Genomic DNA, 6,977 nt, shown 5'->3' on the forward strand with positions numbered 1-6,977 from the left:
AGGCTGAAATAATTCTGTGTTTAAGTATCAGTTCTGTTTGGAGCCAGCAATCACAGACGTCGATTATGTGGTTAAAAAAAAAAATCAATACATTCCTGGAGTGATGATAAGTTAGAAGGGTCATAAATTGCATGCATGGCTTACAAGAAATGGATGCAGAGATTTGCCCAGTATATTGACTATTTTGTCTTCAAAATGTAGCCATCAATTATGATGCCTCTTGCACAGAAGCAGCCAGATTTATGGCTGTTATTGGAAAGGAGGAGTGCAAGCTTTTACTGAGCTTTGACTTGGGGCCAGAAGTTGGTAAGTCACTTTCACACGTTTGGCTGTATGCGTAAGCAGAGTGGGTGGCTCTATACCTCCCTGTGCTTTTCAGCATGACGGAGCCAAGGGAGAGGGGAGGAGGTGCAGAGATAAGTCCAGCAGCCTCGGCAGGTCAAGCATGGCCATGAAGCTGTTCCTCTCAAGAGGCCGGGATGCCATAGGAATCTATATTATGGATGGAAGAAGCAAAGATGTTCATCCTTTTGGCCTTTGCAAAGACACTTCTTGATTTCTCAGATTTATATTGTTTCCTATTCAGATACTATACATTAGGTCTTCAGCAGTGTGAATGGTTAACTTGCTAACTTCTCTTTTATGAAATTTCAGCTTTGGAACACATGCTATGTATGATATCAAATCAGAGAAAACTAGGTGCAGGAATTTTTCCTTTAGAGCCTTAAACAAAATGAAGACATTTTATTTTTAAATATAAGCATGGTTTTTAAAAAGGATTTCACTCATTTGTTTTCATTGTGAAACAGGGATATGCCTCTAGACACCTTTATTTTAGAGAAAGAACTGGAGCATTTCCCAGGGATGGGGGCAGCTGCCCTGGAGGAAGGACTGCGTTGCTAAAAGCTGGTAGACACTTTCCTATTCTGAATTTCAGTTTTCTTATCAAAAATTTTTTTAAATGGGAGAGGCGGGATTAAATTTTTTTTTTTTTTTTAAAAAGCTGGGGCTGGTAACTTCCATCTAGAAAATTGGGTCATTTCCTGAGAATTTCTGTGGCCAAATGTAACCATATAAGCATATCATATATACCCATGTAAGGAAATATCACGTCTATAAAAACTTAACACCTGAAGACAGTTACTTTTACTTTTGAATAGGCAGTGCAGTCCCATAGTTCAAATAACTGCGTACATATATATAAATATATATACCTACGTGTATATGTGTGCGCATGAAAAATTTTTCTTCTGCTTCTGACCCCATCTTCTTGGATTCCTATCATCACCCCCATATTTGAATACAGTCACCTTTATTAGAGTCTTGTTTATCCTCCAAGAGTTTCTTCATGCATATAAAAGCTAATATTAATACATTTTCTTATCCTGTTTTTATGCAAAATATAATGCACTCTGTTTTGTACCTTTTTTTATTAATAATCATGTCTTAGTCATTTTTTTTATCAATAGCCGAGGAGATTCCATGTTGTTTTTTATAACTACATACGATGGGTCTTCAATTCCTTAACTGCATTTTGGAAAAACAAGATAAAACAAAATGTAAAATTGCTCAATATTCCACTCCTATATCCAAGAAGAGAATATACAAGAAACTGGCTACAAGACATATATTAGAATGTTCCCAGCAGCACTATGATTCAGTCAAACATTGAAAATTACCCAAATGTCCATCATCAGTAGAAAGGATAAATAAATTGCAGTATATTTATACAATGTAATACCACATAGCAACTAGAATGAACGATCTACAATTACACAAAATAATTTGAATGTATCTCACAAGTGGAAAGTTGATTGAGAGAAGCCAGACAGTCCATATTTTATGTTTGCATTTATATAAGGAATAGAAAGAGGCCAAACTTGTCTACATATACACAGTCAGGGCACTGTGGAAGAAAGCACAGGTGGATCTATCTACTAGGATGTACTATTTTCTGATCTGGGCTTTGGATGCAACGATGTGGTCAGTTATTGAAAATTTATTAAACTTTGCATTTATTATTTGTGGACTTTTCTACATATTATGCTTTAAAAATTTATTTAGTTATTTATTTATTTAATTTATTTTAAGACAGAGTCTCACTCTGTTGCTTAGTCTAGAGTGCAGTAGAGTCATCACAGCTCACTGTAACCTCAAACTCTTGGTCTCAAGTGATACTCCTGCCTCAGCCTCCTGAGCAATTGGGACTATAGGCATGTGCTACAATGCCTGGCTAAATTTCTATTTTTTGTAGAGTCAGAGTCTTGCTATGTCGCCCAGGCTGGTCTCAAACTCCTGCCCTCAAATGATCCTCCCACCTCAGCCTCCTAAAGTGCTAGGATTATAGGCATGAGCCACTGCACTCAGCTATATATGTTATACTTTAATAAAAAGTTTTTAAAAAGAAAAAACATTGAAAATAAAGTATTTTTATTACTGATTTGGTAAATGCTTTAGTTTTTCATGCTCCCTGAGAAAATTACCACAAAATTAGACCCTTAAAACAGCACATATTTATTATCCTATAGTTCTGTATGTTAGACATCCGGGTAAACTGTGGATCTCTGGTTCTCTGCTCCAGATGTCATTAGAGCAAACTCAAAGTATCTTCTTTCTGGAAGATGTAGAGGAGACTCTGTTTTCAAGCTCTTTTAGGTTGTTGACAGAATTTTGTTCCTTGACTTTGTAGGGATGCAGTCTCTGTTTCCTTGTTCACCCTAAGCCTCTCTCACCTTCTCAAGGACATTTGTATTCCTTTTTGCCCCCTCCACCTTTAAGCCAGCAAGGGTGCATGGAGTCCTTCCCTGTGACTTTCTGTCTGCCACATCTCCTATTCTCTTTTGCCTTCCTCTCCTTCTAGCCAGAGATAGTTCTCAATTTTAAATGGCTTATGTAATTAATTAGATTGAGTCCACCCAGAAAATCTATAATAATCTGTCCATCTCAGTGTCCATAATGTTAATTACATCATAAAGTTCCTTTTGTCACGTAGCCCAATGTGTATAACATAATGTAATGCCCTACTATTCCAAAACACATAGGTTCCAGGAATTAGTGCATGGATATCTTTGGCCATTATTCCGCCTACCCCAGGGCTGTGATTTCACCATTTCACCATATCTCAACTGAACTGGCCTGACCTGAAGTGAGGATACTTATGGTTTTTTTATATATCATGTCATGATTTTTCAAACATATTGCTGAAGAATGTTGATGGAGTTAATAAAGAGGTGCTGTTCCAGATCCTTCTGAGAATGTCCAATTCTGAATTCCAAAACACATCTGGTTCACAGACTGTCAACTTCTTCTGAACTAAATGAAGATACCATGGTATTGATTCTTCTCCTTTGATGAATATTTAGGTTATTTCCAGTCTTCTCTAGTTATTGATAATCTTGTAATAAGCAACCTTCAACATACTTTTGCATGTGTGTAATTGTATCTGTGGAATAAATATCAAGAAGTAAGACTCATGGGTCAAAAGGATTATGCATTTTTAATTTTGATTAATATGGCCAAACTGCCCTCCAGAGGGAAAGGTATGACACCAGTTTATCTTCCCTCCTTTATGTATGAGGATTCTGTTTTCCCACAGTCACGCTCTCGCGGTTTGCAATCAAACATCCAGATCTTTGCCAACTTGATAGATTCAGTGTAGTTTTATTTTAATTAATGGACTTTATTTTTGAACAGTTTTAGGTTTCCAGAAATATTAAGCAGAAGGTACAGAGGGTTCCCCCATGATTCATCGTAGGTTTTAATTTGCAATTATTTTATTATGCATTAGCATATTTATAACAGGTTGATCATGATTCTGTATGTTTAAAAGAAAATTGCATTTCCTTGACTGTGAACTGTCTATTCATATTCTTTCCATTTTTTTCTATTGAGTTGTTGATCTTTTAAAATCAATTTATATATTAGATATATTTTTGATATAAGTTAAAATGCTTGTTCCCAATTTTGTCTTTGGACTTTTCTTGTTTTATTAAATGTTTTGCATTAAAGAAGTATTTATTTTTATGTAAAATATGTTATTAATATTTCCTTTTGTAGTTTACGGATTTTAAGCCATAGTTTCAAAAGCCTTCTATAGGATGCTTATATTATGAATTATGAATCTAAGTTCCAACCTGATCATATCACCTTATCAGTAACACAGAAGAGCTGATTACTTCTCAGTGAGGGCCTTCATACCCTATATGGGTTAACATATTAAGGTTTTCTAATCTATTTTCACAAATCCTTCACCTAATAGAACAGGTTCACAGAGGAAGCGAGTTTATCAACTCTATACAGGATCAACTTATTAGGGTTCATTAAGTATTAAAATCCTGAAGCTAGATGGTATTTTTTCACATTACAGGGGTGCATCTGTCACTTTGCTTTTCTTCACTTAAAGAAGTCTTTGTCCTGTTACAGGGACCTCATTTAATGAGATCCCTTGTTCTAGATCTAATTTTCAGTCTTATCATAAGCAGCTGCCATATGAACTTTCCAACTGAAAGTTATGCTCAAAGAACTATAAAATGCAGGCCCAAATTCCAAGTCCAAAGTCCTTGTCCAGATTTGAGGGACAAAAGCATATAATGGATATTGGAGAGTTAGCAGGTGTCAAAGAAGTGAATAAAAGAACTAATAGGACAGAAGAGGGGAAATATACAGGGAATTAGCATATGTTAGATTGGGGTTAAAGGAGGAAAAGGGGCAATATAATCTAGGGAAATTGAAAAATATCATAAAGAAGGAGGTATCACGGGAGAAAACAGAAAAGATAAACCTGGAACCTGTATTGACCCATTGGAACTGGCATTAGACATTGATCTAAACCCAGACATTGGACAAGGGCCCAAGTTATGAACCTGAAAATGACCTAGGGTGTGTACACTGGATCTGGATTGGAACATGGACGGTGAATCTGTACTGACTATGGATGTTGGAATTGGACGTTGGACCTTATATATTTACTTGAACCATAACTTCAAACTTGGACCTCAGACTGGGACCTGGATCCCAGACCTTGACCTAGACCTTGACCTTGTACCTTAACCCTAACCTGTCATCTGAATTTGGACATTGGAACTAGACATAAGGCCTAAAATGCGTACCTGTATTTGTCCAGAACCTCCAACCTCACCTTAATCATGCTCCATGGTCATGGATTTGGCCTTCGTTCTTTGACAATCGATGTAGATATCTTATCTTAAACTTGGACCTCAGATCTTGATCTTGATATGCTTTAGACCTGCAACTGGGACACAGAGATGGACCTCAATCCTAGACATAGATGTGAACCTGAACCTTACAACTATGCCTTGACCTTGGACCTTTACCTCGTTTTGGACTTTGAAACCTGAACTCAAAAATGGTTTTGACCTAGATCTTGAACTTGCTATTAGACCTGGACCTTGAATACGATTTTGGATCATGGAAATGTACCTGGACCTTGCCCTTGGTCACAATCTTTACCTTTAGACATGGACTTTGGACCAGCCCTTGGACCTGGACCTACACCTCACCCTGTTAATAGATACTGACTACGGACCTCAAATCTGGACAAGGACTTTGGACCTGGAATTTGGGCCTGAATTTTATAATTCTTTGAAGATAACTTTCAGTTGGAATAGGGATTTTCTTTGAACAGGCAGTAAGTAGTTACTTGGAGAAGTGTCTGAAACCTACCTTTATTTTTATACTTCTTCTTTCTGTGCATGCTGCTTAGATTTATCTTGCTGTATCTGGAAGAAAGTACATTTGAGATGAATGTGTTTTTCTGAGCCCTTTTGCTGACAGTTGGTTAGTCTGAGTTTGTTGATTAAACACCAATTTCTCAGTTCCAAAAACTTGTCTTTCTGGTAAGACCAAATTCCTTCTGTTTTATGTTCTCAAAATCATTATATACTTGTTCTTCAGAGCTCTTGCCATACTGTAATGAATAAAACATGTCATTATTTTATTAATTTATTTCTCATCTTCTATATATAGCAGATGTCATCAAATGACAATCAGTCGGACAAATTTGTCCCATTTCCTGTTTTTACGTGGCCAATGAGATACAAATTTTTTAAAATATTTTTAAATGGTTAGAAAATAATCAACAGAATAATAACATTTTGTAACATATAACATTTTATGAAATTTGAATTTCAATGTCCATAATTAATGTTTGACTAGGACATAGACATGTCCATTAATTTATTTATTGTCTATGACTGTTTTCATGCTACAATGCTAGAATTGAACAGTCATGACAAGAATGATACAACACACAGAGCTCAAACTATTTACTTTCTGGCCCTTTATAGAAGAAGTTCATTGGCCTTTGTTCTACAAAGTGAAGATAGACAATACATTTGTCATTATTAGTACCATATTCAGGTTTCAGAGATTGTAAAATGTGGCGAGTTACATATCTTAAGATCAACAAAATATGGTAAACTTCCATCAATAGAGAAATGGACACATAGTTTTGAGATACTTATGTGAATAAGTATTACATTGTAGTTAAAATCAATATATTAAAAAATATTTATCTCAATGTAGATTTTAAAACCTAAGCTTGAAAGAACAAAAACATTTCAGATGTCACATAAAATATTACATTTATGTAAATCTAAAAATATTAAATCATTCTACATATACTTTATTTATATATCCATATGAAGTAAATTATTAAAAATCATAAATTGGAAAAATAATTTGAAAATTTATAATGGAGAAGTATGGAAAGAAATGGGAGTGAGAAATAATATAAATGAACAACTATTGTATTATTTCTTTATTTCTTCTTCCTTTCACTTCTTTATTTCTTTAAAAAAATGAAGCTGCAGAGGTGACGAGATAAAATCAGTGTTAATTCTAAATGGTGAATATATACTTAGAACTCGGGAAAATCAACAAGAAAAAATCAAACGACCCTATCAAAAAGTGGGCAAAGGACATGAACAGAAACTTTTCAAAAGAAGACAGAATAATGG

This window comes from Propithecus coquereli, unplaced genomic scaffold (assembly GCF_000956105.1).
Source record: "Propithecus coquereli isolate 6110/MARCELLA unplaced genomic scaffold, Pcoq_1.0 Scaffold93, whole genome shotgun sequence".
Lineage (NCBI taxonomy): Eukaryota > Metazoa > Chordata > Mammalia > Primates > Indriidae > Propithecus > Propithecus coquereli.